The 18561-nt window shown below is 40.8% G+C and overlaps 1 protein-coding gene and 1 long non-coding RNA gene across 2 annotated transcripts in view; one reads left to right on the top strand and one right to left on the bottom strand.

Annotated features, from left to right (window-relative positions):
* The window catches only part of TSGA13 (testis specific 13), a 566886-nt gene that overhangs the window by 243542 nt on the left and 304783 nt on the right, over positions 1–18561 (top strand). The gene's annotated exons all lie outside the window — the stretch shown is intronic.
* The window catches only part of LOC143775845 (uncharacterized), a 105904-nt gene that overhangs the window by 22971 nt on the left and 64372 nt on the right, over positions 1–18561 (bottom strand). The gene's annotated exons all lie outside the window — the stretch shown is intronic.

The following is an 18561-nucleotide window of genomic DNA, read 5'->3' on the forward strand; positions in this document are numbered from 1 at the left end:
ATATAGCCTCATTTCCAAATAGTACTAGATAACCTTAGTTTCAGTTCACAGCAATCAAGTAAATGTTAGCATTAAATTCTCCATTCAGAGGCTGACCACACCATCTCCATTATTAGCTGTTGATAGCTACCAGCACTGATCAGTACCGAGGCTTGGCGTTGAGTCATACTGATGTGTGAAACGTATGAATCTATTCAGAAAGCGTACAACTCAAAGATAGGATTTTGTAAGGAATGTTCTGTTGTATGTCATATCACAGGATCTGGTATATTCCATGAGCCAGCTAGCCAATTGTCTCCTAAAAATGTGCTCTTTGCATCTCTTTCATTATTTGCAATTGATATCTAAGGATTTCTTATTGTCTTATTTTAGTACATGTTATAAATGTCATTAAGGTCATAAAATCTATCGGTACATAAAGCTAACCTAGCAAAGTACATGGTGAACCAGGTGTGTAGTTGACATTATGTCACCTGTACCTTATGTCATCTTAAGAGTATTAACATTTTATGCAGAATCATTTAGTGACTCATATATACAGGGGTCAAAGCTTGGTTTTATAGTTAGAAATACCTTTATATGTAATTGGGATGGCCACCCTTACAGCATCCACAATGACATGCAAAGCTATATAGCTATTTAATGTCACTCCACTTCCACTCGGACTTAACAGCTCTCAATAAAACCTTGGAATAAAGCATTAAAGTATGAGAGGACTAGAAAAAATAAATATATACATACAGTAAGGTCCAAAAATATTTAGACAGTGACCAAATATTCATGATTTGGGCTCTGCATGCCACTATTTTGAAGCAACTTAGATGCAATTGAAGTGTAGACTTTCAAGGTTAATTAAATGGGTTTAACAAAAATATCTTGTGAAAATTTTTTAGGAATTGCAACAATTTTTTTTTACAAATCATCCTCATTTCAGGGGCGCAATCCTTTGCCGGCAAGGCGTGCCTGAAGTCTGGAAGCCATGGACGTTACCAAACGCTTTCCTCCTTTGTGATGCTTTGACAGGCCTTTACTGTAGATGTCTCCTGTGTTGCTTTCTTAGTATGTGTTGGGTCATTTTCCTTCTGTACTGTGAAGCGCATAAAAATGAGGTATCGCTTAAATCGTACTGACCCGAAAAATAAAACTGCCTTATCAATGTTACCACACATGGAACAGCATAAACCCCTCCCCCAAAAGAAATTCCTGAATTGCTGGATTTTGTTCATTCTACATCACAAAAATAATAGAAGGCGATCAAAAAATGTCATGTGTCTGAAAATGGTACCAATAAAAACCTCAACTCGTCCTGCAAGAAACAAGTCATCACATGACTCTGTGGGCCAAAATATGGAAAAATTATAGTTCTCAAGATGTGGTGATGCAAAAACTATTTTTGGCCATAAAAAGAGTCTTTTAGTGTGTGGCAGCTGCTAAACATAAAGACCCGATATAAATCTGGTATCGCTGTAATCGCACTGACCCGAAGAATAAAGTTGCCTAATCACTTATACTGCACATGGAACGGCGTGAAAAATAAATAAAACTAATTCTTCCCCTACTGTTCATTTTTTCATTCTGCCTCCCAAAGATCACAATAAGGCTCTGCGCACATTTATCCTGCGTTCTGCAGTGGGTTTCCATGTAAATCTTTGAAATACGTGATTCAGACAGAACCCCCGGAGAAGATTCCCTATAATGAGACAGATGGAGGCACTGTGGACGTCGTCTGGCCTGTGATCCAGCGGTGCATAAGATGTGCATAAAAGTACCATTGGCCACGGTTTTGTGCATTTCTGAAAAGGACACCGCTGAACAGAGGCCAGACGGAGTCCAGAGTAGCTCTGCTGCCTCATTATTGTGAATGGCTCCCTCAGGGATTTCATCTATATCACGTCACTCAGAGATTTAGATGCAAACTCCACAGTAAGTGCTCAGCGTAAAGCGCCAGATAAATGTGATCCCAAGTGTTATGTAAAATGTTCCCCATAAAAGCTTCAACTCAATCCACAAAACAAGTCCTCACGGATCCGTTATCTGTTAACGGAAATATAGGGGGCTTCCACGTTACTGGTAGTACAGAAGCTCTGGAAAAGCTAAATGGCTTCCCATCCACCAAAAGAAATTCAGCAAATTCTGTGCTTCCAAATCCAAATGCCCCCCCTCCCTTCTGAAGTCCACAATGTAGCTAAACCACATATAATGTCCACGTTTGGCATTTCTGAAGCAATGAGAGCCCGCTTAACTTACGGGTGCATGCCTCCAGAAGCACAAGCTGGGCATAACGTACAGGTGACTGCAAAATACTGGTCACTACAGCGGCAGTTTGCAATTTTCACTGTGCAACATTCATGGCATGCTGCTTGTTTCTGGAAAATACCCATGGAGTCAAACTCACCACTACACCTGTATATAAATGTTGTTCCTATCTTCAAAAAGGGGAAGAAGTTGGACTCAGGGAACTATAGGCCAGTGAGTCTGATTTCCATACCAGGAAAGATCTTTGAACAAATTATTAAACAACATGTATGTAAGTACCTGGATAAGAATGAAGTGATTAACCAGAGTCAGCATAGGTTTGTAACTAAAAAGTCATGTCAGAATAACTTAATTTCCTTCTATGACAGAATCACTGACTGGATGGATCAGGGAAATGCTGTAGATATAGTATATCTTGACTTCAGCAAGGCATTTGACAAAGTATCTCACACCATCCTTATTGAAAAAATGACTAAGTATGGAATGGACAAGGCAACTGTTAGGTGGACTCATAACTGGCTTAGTGATCGGACCCAAAGAGTGGTCGTAAATGGCTGCACATCCAGTTGGAAGAATGTCTCAAGTGGGGGGTACCACAAGGTTCTGTCCTGGGCCCTGTATTGTTCAACATCTTTATCAATGATTTAGATGAAGGAAGTGAGGGTACGCTGATTAAATTTGCTGATGACACAAAGCTAGGAGGGATAGCTAATACTAGAGAAGAGAGAGATAGGATTCAAAAAGATAAATAAACTGGAGCAGTGGACAGCAACTAACAGAATGGTTTTTAACAAGGAAAAATGCAAAGTACTACATCTGGGTAATAAAAATGAAAAAAGCATATACAGAATGGGAGGAATAGGGCTAAGCAACAGCACATGTGAAAAAGGCTTGGGTATACTAATAGATCATATACTGAACATGAGTCAACCGTGTAATGCAGCAGCAAAAAAGGCAAATACAATTCTGGGTTGTATTAACAGAAGCATACAGTCTAGATCACGCAAAGTCATTATTGCCCTCTACTCCTCTTTGGTCAGACCTCATCTGGAATACTGTGTCCAGTTTTGGGCACCACATTTTGAAAAAGACATCAACAAACTGGAGCAAATTCAGAGATGAGTGACCAGAATGGTGACCGGTCTGCAAACCATGTCCTATGAGGAACGGTTACAGGATTTGGGAATGTTTAGCTTGCAAAAAAGAAGACTGAGAGGAGACTTAATAGCTGTCTACAAATATCTCAAGGGCTGTCACATTGTAGAAGGATCATCTTTATTCTCATTTGCTCAAGGAAAGACTAGAAGCAATGGGATGAAACTTAATGGGAGGAGACACAGATTAGATATTAGAAAAACTTTTTGACAGGGTGATCAATGAGTGGAACAGGCTGCCATGAGAGGTGGTGAGTTCTCCTTCCATGGAAGTTTTCAAACAGAAGCTGGACAGACATCTGTCTGGGATGATTTAGTGAATCCTGCTTTGAGCAGGAGGTTGGACCAGATGACCCAGGAGGTCCCTTCCAACTGTACCATTCTATGATTCTATGAAATTCCCAAAGGAGTATATTTTCCAAAATAGGGTCACTTGAGGGAGGGTTCTGCTCTTCTAGCAATTAGGGGCTCTGTATATGGAGCTCGCAAAATCTTCTAGGAAAATCTGCGCTCCAGGAGGCAAATAGCGCTCCGTTTTCCCCGACTCTCCGGATGGCTAAGTAGTACTGTACAGCCACACATGGGGTATTGCCACGTTCAGTAGAAATTGTGGGACAAATTTTGGTGCCATTTTTACCCACTTCTTGAGTGAAAATGTAAAATCTGGGGCTAAAATTTGATGGTAAAAATGTAGTTATTTTTTCTTCACTGCTCAATGGTATAAAATTCTGTGACACACCCGTGGTGCAATATGATCACTGCACCCCTAGATGAATTAATTGAGGCGTGTAGTTTGTAAAATGGGGTCACTTATGGGGGGTTCTGCTGTTCTGGCACCTCATGGGCTCTCCCAGTGTGTCATGGTACCTGCAAACCATAACAAGTAAAATCTGGCGCTCCTTGCCTTCTGAGCTTTGCACTGTGCCTGAAAAATATTTCCCGATTACATGTAGGGTATTGGCGCACTCAGGAAAAAATGGACTTCAGTTTGTTGTCAAAAAATTTCTTATTAGCCCCTAGAAAAATTACCGTATGTACTCGAGTATAAGCCGACCCGAGTATAAGCCGACCTCCCTAATTTTGCCACAAAAAACTGGGAAAACTTATTGACTCGAGTATAAGCCTAGGGTAGAAAATGCAGCAGCTACTGGTGAATTTCAAAAATAAAAATAGATGCTCCATACCATTCATTATTGCCCCATAGATGCTCCATATAAAGCTGTGCCATATATAATGCTCCATACCATTGATTATTGCCCCATATATTATCCATATATAGCTGTGCCATATAGAATGCTCTGCACCGTTCATTATGGCCCCATAGATTCTCCATATAAAGCTTGCCACATATACAATGCTCTGCACCGTTCATTATGGCCCTATAGATGCTCCATATAAAGCTGTGCCATATATGCTCTGCACCGTTCATTATGGCCCCATAGATGCTCCACATAAAGCTGTGCCATATATGCTCTGCACCGTTCATTATGGCCCTATAGATGCTCCATATAAAGCTGTGCCATATATGCTCTGCACCGTTCATTATGGCCCTATAGATGCTCCACATAAAGCTGTGCCATATATGCTCTGCACCGTTCATTATGGCCCTATAGATGCTCCATATAAAGCTGTGCCATATATGCTCTGCACCGTTCATTATGGCCCCATAGATGCTCCTTATAAAGCTGTGCCATATATGCTCTGCACCGTTCATTATGGCCCCATAGATGCTCCTTATAAAGCTGTGCCATATATGCTCTGCACCGTTCATTATGGCCCCATAGATGCTCCTTATAAAGCTGTGCCGTATATGCTCTGCACTGTTCAGTTTGGCCCCATAGATGCTCATTATAAAGCTGCCCCATATGGAATGCTCTGCAGCGTTCAGTTTGGCCCCATAGATGCTCCACATAAATCTGTGCCATATATAACGCTGGTGCTGCTGCTGCAATTAAAAAAAAAACACATACTCACCTTTCTTGCTTGCAGCTCCTCAGCGTCCCGTCCCGGCGTCTCTCCGCACTGACTGATCAGGCAGAGGGCGCCGCGCACACTATATGCGTCATCGCGCCCTCTGACCTGCACAGTCAGAGCGGAGAGACGCCGGGAAGACAGAGCGGCGCCCGGCGTGTGGAACGTGGACAGGTAAATATGCGATACTTACCTGCTCCCGGCGTCCCGCTCCTGCTGGTCTCCGGGTACCGCAGCCTCTTCCTCTATCAGCGGTCACCGGCACCGCTGATTAGAGAAATGAATATGTGGCTCCACCCCTATGGGAGTGGAGTCCATATTCATAAGTTTAATGAGCGGTCCCACGTGACCGCTGTACAGGGGAAGAGCTGCGGCACCCGAAGACAGTGTGACGGGCAGGGGGAGCGTCAGGATCGCCGGGACTAGGTAAGTATGCCTCAGCGCCCTCACCCGCCGACCCTGCCACAGACCGTGACTCGAGTATAAGCCGAGAGGGGCACTTTCAGCCCAAAAATTTGGGCTGAAAATCTCGGCTTATACTCGAGTATATATGGTAATTAAAATTCACAGCTCAACATTAGAAACTTCTGTGAAGCACTTGGGAGTTCAAGGTGCTCACCATGCTTCTAAATACATTCCTTGAGGGGTCTATTTTCCAAAATGAGGTCACTTGTGGGGGGTTTTCACTATTTAGGCACATCAGGCGCTCTCCAAATGGGTCCAAAAAAATATTCATAGAAAAAGTTGTTAAAAGATATAAATCACTTTATTGACAATATAATACATGATTACAAAATACCAAAAGGGAAACATACTTTTCTTGCAGGAAAAATTGATGCTGCAAAAATAATTATTTTATTAGAAAATTTTTGATAATATAAAAACAATAGCAAAATTAATGTGTGACGGGACAAGGAATACCAGATGGGATGGTAAAAAATATAAAAATATATAAATATTACACCAATAAAAAAATGTATATATATAAAAAAAAATCAATATGCACAATTAATGTGGCAAAAATAACACTGATGACTATTCCATGAAAAGTGAAAAAAAACAAATGATAAATACCAAGTGGCAATTAATATTATATACAGTTATATGAAAAAGTTTGGGCACCCCTATTAATCTTAAGCTTAATGTTTTATAAAAATTGTTTTTTTTGCAACAGCTATTTCAGTTTCATATATCTAATAACTGTTGGACACAGTAATGTTTCTGCCTTGAAATGAGGTTTATTGTACTAACAGAAAATGTGCAATCTGCATTCAAACAAAATTTGACAGGTGCATAAGTATGGGCACCTCACCAGAAAAGTGACATTAATATTTAGTAGATCCTCCTTTTGCAAAAATAACAGCCTCTAGTCGCTTCCTGTAGCTTTTAATGAGTTCCTGGATCCTGGATGAAGGTATTTTTGACCATTACTCTTTACAAAACAATTCCAGTTCAGTTAAGTTTGATGGTCGCCGAGCATGGACAGCCCTCTTCAAATGATCCCACAGATGTTCAATGATATTGAGGTCTGGGGACTGGGATGGCCATTCCAGAACAGTGTAATTGTTCCTCTGCATGAGTGCCTGAGTAGATTTAGAGGGGTGTTTTGGATCATTGTCTTGCTGAAAGATCCATCCCCTGCATAACTTCAACTTTGTAACTGAATCATGAACATTATTGTCAAGAATCTGCTGATACTGAGATGAATCCATGCGTCCCTCAACTTTAATAAGATTCCCGGTGCCGGCATTGGCCACACAGCCCCAAAGCATGATGGAACCTCCACCAAATTTTACTGTGGGTAGCAAGTGTTTTTCTTGGGATACTGTTTTTTTTTGCCACCATGCATAACGCCTTTTTGTATGACCAAACAACTCAATCTTGGTTTCATCAGTCCAAGGACCTTCTTCCAAAAAGAAATTGGCTTCTGCAAATGTGCTTTTGCATACCTCAGCCGACTCTGTTTGTGGCGTGCTTGCAGAAACGGCTTCTTTCGCATCACTCTCCCATACAGCTTCTCCTTCTGCAAAGTGCGTTGTATAGTTGACCGATGCACAGTGACACCATCTGCAGCAAGTTGATGCTGCAGCTCTCTGGAGGTGGTCTGAGGATTGTCCTTGACTGATCTCACCATTCTTCTTCTCTGCCTTTCTGATGTTTTTCTTGGCCTGCCACTTATGGCCTTAACAAGAACTGTACCTGTGATCTTCCATTTCCTTACTATGTTCCTCACAGTGGAAATTGACAGGTTAAATCTCTGAGACAGCTTTTTGTATCCTTCCCCTGAACAACTATGTTGAATAATCTTTGTTTTCAGATCATTTGTGTTGTGAATTCTATTTTTGGGCTCCCTCTAGTGGTCACAAGCGGTACTGTGTAGTGTTGTCTTTCTGCAGGTTGGCTGCATCAGCTGGTTCGTTATCCTTGGTTGGTTTCCTATTTAGCTCACCTGGAGACTCAGTTCCTTGCCTGCTATCAATGTATTCAGTGCTCTTCAGATTCCTTGTGTCTACCTTGCTCCCAGTCTCTCCAAGACAAGCTAAGTTTTTGTTTGATCATTTTTTGATTATCAGTGTTCATTATGTTTTTAGTCCAGCTCGCTAAAATGTGAATTCCTCGCTTGCTGGTTGCTCTAGGGGACTGAGTTTCTCCCCCCACACCGTTAGTTGGTGTGGGGGTTCTTGAAATCTCAGAGTGGATATTTTGTAAGGGTTTTTTACTGACCGCATAGATTCCCTTTTCTATTTTCTGCTATCTAGTATTAGTGGGCCTCATTTGCTGAATCTGCTTTCACCCCTGTGTATGTGCCTTCCTCTTACCTCACCGTTATTATCTGTTGGGGGCTTCTATATCTTTGGGGATTTTTTCCCTGGAGGCAAGAGAGGTCTTTTCTTTCTCTCTAGGGGTAGTTAGTTCCTCAGGCTGGCTAGAGACGTCTAGGATTTTTAGGCACGTTTACCGGCTACTTCTAGTGTGTTTGGATAGGTTCAGATTTGCGGTCAGTCCAGTTTGCCACCTCCCTAGAGCTTGTCCTATGTTTGTTACTTAGCTGGAGTAATTTGTGATCCTCAACCACTAAGGATCATAACAGTATAGCAGGCCAAAAAGTGTTTAATGCATCGCAGAAGTGGGATAAAAAGAAGACCTGAGTACATTTTTTTTTTTCCTCCCGCTTTTCCTTTGCTGCAGTCTGTTTAGCTTCTTTCATCCCCTTGAACTCTGGGTGGTTTTGAGCTCAGCTGCAGACATGAATGTTCAGACTCTGACTTCTAGTGTGGATCATCTTACTGCACGGGTGCAAAGTATTCAGGATTTTGTTATTCATAGCCCTATGTCAGAACCAAAGATACCCATTCCTGAGTTGTTTTCTGGAGATAGATCTAGGTTTCTAAATTTTAAGAATAATTGTAAGTTATTTCTATCTCTGAGACCTCGTTCCTCTGGTGATTCCGCTCAGCAAGTTAAAATTGTTATCTCCTTGTTGCGCGGCGACCCTCAAGATTGGGCTTTCTCTCTGGCGCCAGGAGATCCTGCATTGCTTAATGTGGATGCATTTTTTCTGGCTCTTGGACTGCTTTATGAGGAGCCTAATCTTGAGAATCAGGCAGAAAAAGCGTTGCTGGCTATCTCTCAGGGTCAGGATGAAGCAGAGGTGTATTGTCAAAAATTTCGGAAATGGTCGGTGCTTACTCAATGGAATGAGTGTGCCCTGGCTGCAAATTTCAGAGAAGGTCTTTCTGAGGCCGTTAAGAATGTTATGGTGGGGTTTCCCACCCCTGCAAGTCTGAGTGATTCTATGGCTTTAGCCATTCAGGTTGATCGGCGTTTGCGGGAGCGCAAATCTGCTCATCCTTTGGCGGTTTTTTCCGAACAGAGACCTGAGTCTATGCAATGTGACCGAACTCTGACCAGAATTGAGCGACAAAGTCATAGACGTCAAAATGGGTTGTGCTTTTACTGTGGTGATTCTACTCATGTTATCTCAGCATGCTCTAAACGCTTAAAAAAGAAATCTAAACCTGTCACCATTGGTACTATACAGCCTAAATTTATTTTGTCTGTTACTTTGATTTGTTCTTTGTCGTCCTACCCGGTTATGGCTTTTGTGGATTCGGGTGCTGCCCTGAATCTGATGGATTTGTCGTTTGCCAGGCGCTGTGGTTTTGTCCTGGAGCCTTTGGAATTTCCTATTCCTCTGAGGGGAATTGATGCTACGCCATTGGCTGAGAATAAGCCTCAGTATTGGACGCAAATGACCATGTGCATGACTCCCGTACATCAGGAGGTGATTCGCTTTCTTGTTCTGCATAATTTGCATGATGTTGTCGTTGTGCGTCTGCCATAGCTGCAAGCTCATAATCCAGTTTTAGATTGGAAAGCTATGTCTGTGTCAAGTTGGGGTTGTCAGGGAATTCATGGCGATACTCCGTTGGTGTCTATTGCTTCTTCCACTCCTTCTGAGGTCCCTGAGTTTTTGTCTGACTACCAGGATGTATTTGATGAGCCCAGGTCCTGTGCCCTGCCTCCTCATAGGGATTGTGACTGTGCTATAAATTTAATTCCTATAGTAAATAGAATAGTAAATTCCCTAAGGGACGACTTTTTAATTTGTCTATACCAGAGCATGCCGCGATGCGGAGTTATATAAAGGAGTCTCTGGAGAAGGGACATATTCGCCCATCCTCTTCCCCTCTTGGTGCAGGTTTTTTTTTTGTGGCCAAGAAGGACGGTTCTTTGAGACCTTGTATCGATTATCGTCTTCTGAATAAAATCACAGTCAAATTTCAGTATCCTTTGCCACTATTGTCTGATTTGTTTGCTCGGATTAAGGGTGCCAGTTGGTTCACCAAGATAGATCTCCGTGGTGCGTATAACCTTGTGCGCATTAAGCAGGGAGACGAATGGAAAACAGCATTTAATACGCCCGAAGGCCATTTTGAGTACTTAGTGATGCCTTTTGGACTCTCTAATGCTCCTTCTGTGTTTCAGTCCTTCATGCATGACATCTTCCGAGAATATCTGGATAAATTTATGATTGTTTATCTGGATGACATTTTGGTCTTTTCTGATGATTGGGAGTCCCATGTGAAGCAGGTCAGGATGGTGTTTCAGGTCCTGCGTACTAATGCTTTATTTGTGAAGGGCTCAAAATGCCTCTTCGGAGTACAGAAGGTCTCCTTTTTGGGTTTTATTTTTTCTCCTTCTACTGTGGAGATGGACCCAGTCAAGGTCCAGGCTATTCATGACTGGACTCAGCCCACGTCTGTTAAGAGCCTTCAGAAGTTCTTGGGTTTTGCTAATTTTTACCGTCGTTTCATCGCTAATTTTTCTAGCGTGGTTAAACCTTTGACGGATTTGACCAAGAAGGGTTCTGATGTGACTAATTGGTCTCCTGCGGTCGTGGAGGCCTTTCGGGAGCTGAAGCACCGGTTTTCTTCAGCTCCAGTCTTATGTCAGGCAGATGTGTCTCTCCCCTTCCAGGTCGAGGTTGATGCTTCTGAGATTGGAGCAGGGGCTGTTTTGTCGCAGAGAAGCTCTGATGGCTCTGTGATGAAGCCATGTGCTTTCTTTTCAAGAAAGTTTTCGCCTGCCGAGCGGAATTATGATGTTGGTAATCGGGAGTTGTTGGCTATGAAGTGGGCATTTGAGGAGTGGCGACATTGGCTCGAAGGAGCTAAACATCGTGTGGTGGTCTTGACTGATCACAAAAATCTGATTTACCTTGAATCTGCCAAGCGCCTGAATCCTAGACAGGCTCGTTGGTCGTTGTTTTTCTCCCGTTTCAACTTCGTGGTCTCATACCTGCCTGGTTCGAAGAACGTGAAAGCTGATGCACTTTCTAGGAGTTTTGTGCCTGACTCTCCGGGAGTTTCTGAGCCGGCTGGAGGTGGAGGAGTCATGTTTTGGTCTGGAATCATGGGGAAACAGCTGATAGGGCCCTTTAAGGTTCCTGAAGGTGTGAAAATGACCTCTGCAAGGTATATAGAGTTTCTGACTGACAACTTTCTTCCATGGTATAAAAAGCAGAAACGTGCCTTCAGGAGCAAAGTCATCTTCATACATGACAATGCACCATCTCATGCTGCAAAGAATCCGTATGAGTGATTGGCTGCTATGGGCATAAAAGGAGATAAACTCATGGTGTGGCCACCATCTTCCCCTGACCTCAACCCTATAGAGAACCTTTGGAATATCATCAAGCAAAAGATCTATGAGGGTGGGAGGCAGTTCACATCCAAACAGCAGCTCTGGGAGGCTATTCTGACTTCATGCAAAGAAATACAAGCAGAAACTCTCCAAAAACTCACAAGTTCAATGGATGCAAGAATTGTGAAGGTGATATCAAAGAAGGGTTCCTATGTTACCATGTAACTTGGCCTGTTAGGATGTTTTGGAGTTATATAGCTTTTTTGTTCACTGAATGTGACCTCCTAATGCTGCAAATTCCACAAATGAGCATTTTCAGTTCTTTAAAACGTGTCAAATGTTTAGAAATTCTACTGTGCCTAATAATTTGGAACAGTGCATTTTGAGTTTGTATTCATTTTGGAGATTATACTGTTATCATTGGGAGGTTTCTTCAATAAAATTCGATGTATACTCTAACGGGTGATGACTTTTATTAGACTGACTGTCCTTTGCACCGACCATTTAGGAAAATCTGAGAAAAATGTAATTTGCATAATAATTTGGAACATAGTGTAAGTGCATACACAAGCATGATAAAAATTGACCATATAATTAAATTAATAAGAATAATCAAAAATACAAGTGAATGTTGCCATGCAGTGAAATGATAAAAATTAATATACATAAAAAGTAGCCATAGTGCACATTTAAACAGCCCTGTGGCCAGCCAATATGAATCTAATGAAGTGCGCGTTGGAGTGGTGTGTGCAGGGGCAGTGGAGTATCAGACTGGCCGGTATGAGTTATTAATTGCACTTCATTAGATTCATGTTGGCTTGCCACAGGGCTGTTTAAATGTGCTTGTTTGCAAGAAAACCCAGCATACATCACCTAAGTACATTTTTGCAAGATCTTAACTGCCATGTAGAGTGTAACCAATGGCACAATACACTAACCTTAGTTAGCATCACAGTAGATTGATAGCTGTAATGGTTGGTGAGTCCAATAATGGCGTCCTAGGTTTCTTTGTGATGAGAGAGTTCTCTGATTCTGTTAGGAATCCAATATTGTGTGAGTCCGTCAGCTGGTAACGTCTCTCTGAAGTAACGTCTCTCTGAAGTAACGTCTCTCTGAAGTCTTCAAGTATTGAAGACAGTACTGTTCGGTTATATCCAAAATCAGTGTTCCATTTATTACACATAACACTGAACAGATTTTTTTAATTAAGCAGCAACAAAAAAACCATAGGGGTACATTGCGTCAGGATAGACTAATAGGGAAAATCAATTTCCAGTAGCTACAGAGGTCCGTATAGATCAAAATTCCATCCATCGCATTTTGAAAAGTTACTCTTGTTTGTTGGGGGTAAGTCATTGCATCTAGATTTCTTATATAGCTACTTATTGCTGTCAATTAGTGCATTGGCAGTACTATCCCTTTGGATTTTCATAACTACCATATTGTAAATGAATCCAAATAAAGAGTGGTTTAAATAAGTACATAACTCTTCCTATTAAACTGCTAAAATGTTTTTAGTATTAAAAGTAAAACATAAAAAATATGTGAAGAATATCAAGATATATACAAAATCTACTATATAATTGTCTAAGGGTCACTTCCGTCTTTCTGTCTGTCTTTCTGTCTGTCACGGATATTCATTGGTCGCGGTCTCTGTCTGTCATGGAATCCAAGTCACTGATTGGTCGTGGCAAAACGCCCACGACCATTGCCACGACCAATCAGCGACACGCACAGTCCGGAAGAAAATGGCCGCTCCTTACTCCCCGCACTCACTGGCCGGCGCCCGCATAATCCCCTCCGGTCACCGCTCACACAGGGTTAATGCCGGCGGTAACGGACCGCGTTATGCCGCGGGTAACGCACTCCGTAACAGCTGCTATTAACCCTGTGTGTCCCCAATTTTTTACTATTGAGGCTGCCTATGTGGCATCAATAGTAAAAAAATGTAATGTTAAAAATAATAAAAAATCAAAAAACCGCTATACTCACACTCCGTAGTCCGCCAAGCCGCTCGCGCCAGCCGCCATCTTCCGTTCCCGCCGATTCATTGCGAAATTACCCAGAAGACTTAGCGGTCTCGCGAGACCGCTAAGTCTTCTGGGTAATTTCACAATGCATCCTGGGAATGGAAGATGGCGGCTGGCGCGAGCGGCTCAGCGGAGCTTCGCTGGATCCCAAGCGTCGGTAACCGCTTCCTGGATCCAGGCACCAACGGAAGGTGAGTATATAACTATTTTTTATTTTAATTCTTTTTTTTTTTAACAGGGATATCATGCCTAAATTGCTTTATACGTGGGATGCGCAATATACAACGTGGGCTGCGCATTATACAAGGTGGGCTGCGCAATATACTATGTGGGCTGAGCAATATACTACGTGGGCTGCGCAATATACTACGTGGGCTGGGCAATATACTACGTGGGCTGGGCAATATATTATGTGGGCTGTGCAATATACTACGTGGGCTGGGCAATATACTACGTGGGCTGCGCAATGTACTGCGTGGGCTGCGCAATGTACTGCGTGGGCTGCGCAATGTACTGCGTGGGCTGCGCAATGAACTGCGTGGGCTACGCAATGTACTGCGTGGGCTGCGCAATGTACTGCGTGGGCTGCGCAATGTACTGCGTGGGCTGCGCAATGAACTGCGTGGGCTACGCAATGTACTGCGTGGGCTGCGCAATGTACTGCGTGGGCTGCGCAATGTACTGCGTGGGCTGCGCAATGTACTGCGTGGCTGTGCAATATACTACGTGGGCTGTGCTATACACTGCACATACATATTCTAGAATACCTGATGCGTTAGAATCGGGCCACCATCTAGTGTGTAATACTGTATATGTAGATTGTGAGCCCTCGCGGACAGGGTCCTGTCTCCTCCTGTACCAGTCGTGACTTGTATTGTTTAAGATTATTGTACTTGTTTTTATTATGTATACCCCTCCTCACATGTAATGCGCCATGGAATAAATGGCGCTATAATAATAATAAATAATAATATATGAAAAAAAAGTGATATGCTTTTCCAAACATATCTGTAAAATCGATGCCTTTTATGTTGCCACCGTGTTTTTTTATAAAATGTTTTGGATAATGGGTGTCCGCATTTTTGTTATTAATATTCTGTGGCTCGTTCTTACATGAAATGGGCGCCTTGAACGTCCTATGTAAACGTTGTTGCAGGGGCATTTGATCCTATTATAACCCCTTTAGTTCTACGTGTTATAACAATTTTTATTCCAAATTAATTGGTACCTCGACTGTCTGCCATGTGTTTTGCCTCCTTTAATTTGTGTCGCCTAACACATAGCTCATTTTTTACATGGAATTTTTTTTTCCTTAAAAATGAACAGTGAAGTGAAATGCTTTTCCTTCTCTATCATACACTGTTATAATGCTTCCAATATATTTGACATGGCTAAACATATTTTGGTTGGATAGGCCGTTTTTCCTACTAGCCTGTCCTGACGCAGGATATCAGTGTTGTTTATTTTTCATTTTTAAAAATACCTGTTCAGTGTATTGTGTGATAAATGAAACCTTAATTTTGGACATTTCTTGTATTGATTTTGAGTATTTTTAGCTTCAATAAGAATCTGTCTGATTTGCCCACTGATTCTTTTATTTCCATTAATTGTGATTGATCATGCCTTTTTCTCTCTACATATTTTTCACATTGTTTCTGCCTCGCCTTTATAGTCAATTAACTTTGTACAATTGTGCCTTATTCTCATAAATTGGCTTTTTGCGATGTTATTGAGCCATCAGAGGAGTAACCATCTTGTTAAAACTATTGCATTCATTGTGTTTTTTTGTAAGATTTCATATGTAATTAACCTCCCTCCATAGAAATCATAAGGTCCAGGAAATTAATCTTTTTCTTACTATAAATAGGAATAAATTTCAGGAAAAAAACACTTTTTTTATTTTATTAATTTTCTGAAGGAATTCTAGTAATGCTTCCTCATGACCCGACCACATAAAGAATACATCATCTACAGTATGTATCTTTTCCACAAGACTAGGTTCATCCCGTGTCTTTAGGAAAAGATACATAGATGATGATTTATTTATTTAGTCGGAGACTGAGAAAATATTACTAGAATTCTATCAGGAAATTAACTACCGTAAATATGTTTTTCATGAATTTTATTCCTATTTATATAAGAAAGACATTCATTTCCTGGACTTTACTCTCTCTATAGGGGGTAAGTAAATCTTACAGAATAACAACGGATAGCAATAGTTTTATCCAAATGGGAATCTTTCGCCTCCTCTCATGGCTCAATAATTCCCTCCTCCCCCCAAAAAAATATGAAAATAAGACACCATTGTATTAGGTTAATTGAATATAAAGGGGAGGCAGAAACAATCCAGTTTTTTTTCTTTATAAAGAAAGGGCATGATCAATCAAAATTAATGGAAATAAAAGAATTTGTGTGAAAACTTGACAGACAGATCCTTATTGAAGCTAAAAATACAGTCAATACATTAACAAAGAAGAATTGTCCAATTCAAGGTTCCATTTATCCCAAAATACACCGATTAGAATTTTTATATATAAGAATTAAAAAAAAAAAAAAAAAACTGTGATATACTGAGTCAGGAAACACTAATAGGGGAAAAAATTTATATTCAACCAAAAACAAAATATGTGTTTAGCCAAACCAGAAATATTGTAAGCGTTACAACATTGTATGAGAGAGAAGAAGAAAAAGAATTTCCCTCCTGTTCACTTCTAAGGGAATTTTTTTTTTTTTTCACGTGAAAAATGAGCCATGTGTTAAGAGACACAAATTAAAGTAATCAAAATATACTGCTTGGTTAAAGTATCAATTTAATTGATATAAAATTTTTTTAGAACACATAGAACTGAAGTGTTTATATACAAAATATAGAATCAAATGCCATGCCAACAAAGTTTACATAGGACAAACAAAAGGCTCACTTCATATAAGAATGAGAGAACAATTTTAACAGTAGACATGTGGGCACCCATTATCCAAACACGTATGTCAAGAGCAGAATCCCGATAGTTATTATGAACTCATTGGCACATCATTGGACTAAACAGTGAAATGTAATTGTTTACTATTTATAAAAACATACAATAAGAGTATTCACACTATGTGGATTTGTATTGCAATAAAACTAGTTCTACATTTTAACTTTATTTGTATCACTCCCACTGCAGACCATTTTACAGATATATTTGGAAAAGCATAGTTTTACTTTTTGTATTAATAAATAAATATTTATAGCACCTTCTGAAAAGAAGGACACCGCTAAACAGAGGCCAGATGGAGTTTAGAGTAACTCTGCTGCCTCATTTGAGTGGCTCCTTCAAAGGTTACATCTGAATCACGTTATTTGGAGATTTAGATGTAAACCCAGATGTAAAGGCTCAGCGTAGAGCGCCGGATAAATGTGATCCCAAATGTAATGTAAAATGTTCCTAACAAAAGCTTCAAATCAGTTAAAAAAAAAGCAACTCCCCACTCAGGTCCGTCATCTGTTAATGAAATTATAGGGGGCTTCCAAGTTGCTTGTAGTACAAATGCTCTAAAAAAGTGAAATTGCCCTCGCTCCCCCAAAACAAATTCAGCAAATTTTGTTCTCCCAAATCCAAGTGCCTCCCTCCCTTTTGAGCACACAGCGTGCCTAAACCGGTTAGCATCCACAAGTTTGACATTTCAGTAGCAATGAGAGCCCGTCTAATTTACAGGTGCATGAGCTGGGCACAATGTACTGGTCACTACAACAACAGTTTGAAATATTCACTCAGCAACATCCTTTGCTGCTTGTTTCTGGAAAACACCCATAAAGTCAAAATCGTCACTACACCTGTACATAAATTCCCAAAGGGGTATAATTTCCAAATTGAGATCACTTGAGGGGGATTCTGCTCTTCTCTCACTTGGGGCTCTGTATATGTAGTCCACAAACTATTCTAGCTAAATCTGTGCCCCAGAAGGCAAAAAGTTCTCTGTTTTTTTCTGAGTCTGTAAAAGTAGTTCCTGACAACATATGGGCTATCTGCGTACTCCGGTGAAATTGCATAACACATTTTGAGGTCCGTTGTCCCCTATCCTTGTGAAAATGAAAATATTTGGCTAAAACAACATTTTTGTGGGAAGAATATATTTTTTTCATATTCACAGATCAACGTTATAAAATTCTTTGAAGCACCTGTGGGTTCAAGTTGCTCACCACATATTAGATAAATTCTTTGAGGAGTCTAGTTTTCAAAATGGGCTCACTTTTCCACTGTTTAGGCACATAAGGGGCTCTCCAAATGTGACATGACACCCGCAGACCATTCAATCAAAGTCTGCGTTCCAAAACGTAACTTATTCTTTCTGAGCCCTGTTGTGCGCCCAAACAGTAGTTTTCTCCACATATGTGTACTCAGGAGAAATTGCACAAATTTTGAGGTTCATTTTCTCCTGTTACCCTTGTGAAAATAAAAAAAAATTGGCTAAAAAAATTTTTTTTGTGGAGAAATGTGATTTCTTTATTTTAACGGTTCAACGCTATAAACTTCTGTGAAGCACATGGTGGTTCAAAGTGCTAACCACACATCTAGATAAGTTCCCTGATGGGTCGAGTTTCCAAAACGGTATCACTTGTTAGGGTTTCCACTGTTTAAGCACATCAGGGGCTCTCCAAATGCGACATGCGGCCTCTAATTTTGCCAGTAAATTTATCTATTCAAAAAGTCAAATGGCGCTCTTTCCCTTTTGAGCCCTGCTGTGTGCCAAAACAGTGATTTTCAACTCATATATGGGGTATCAACGTGCTCAGAAGAAATTGCACAACAAAATTTGGGGCCCATTTTCTCCTGTTATACTTGTGAAAATATAAAAATTTGGGTCTAAAGTAAAATGTTTGTGAAAAAAAGGTTAAATGTTCATTTTTTTTCCTTCCACATTTCATTAATTCCCGTGAAGCACCTGAAGGGTTAATAATCTTGTTTAATGTGGTTTTGAACACCTTGATTGGTGCAGTTTTTAGAATGGTGTCACTTTTG

The sequence above is a fragment of the Ranitomeya variabilis genome, chromosome 5 (assembly GCF_051348905.1).
Source record: "Ranitomeya variabilis isolate aRanVar5 chromosome 5, aRanVar5.hap1, whole genome shotgun sequence".
In the NCBI taxonomy this organism is placed as follows: Eukaryota; Metazoa; Chordata; class Amphibia; order Anura; family Dendrobatidae; genus Ranitomeya; species Ranitomeya variabilis.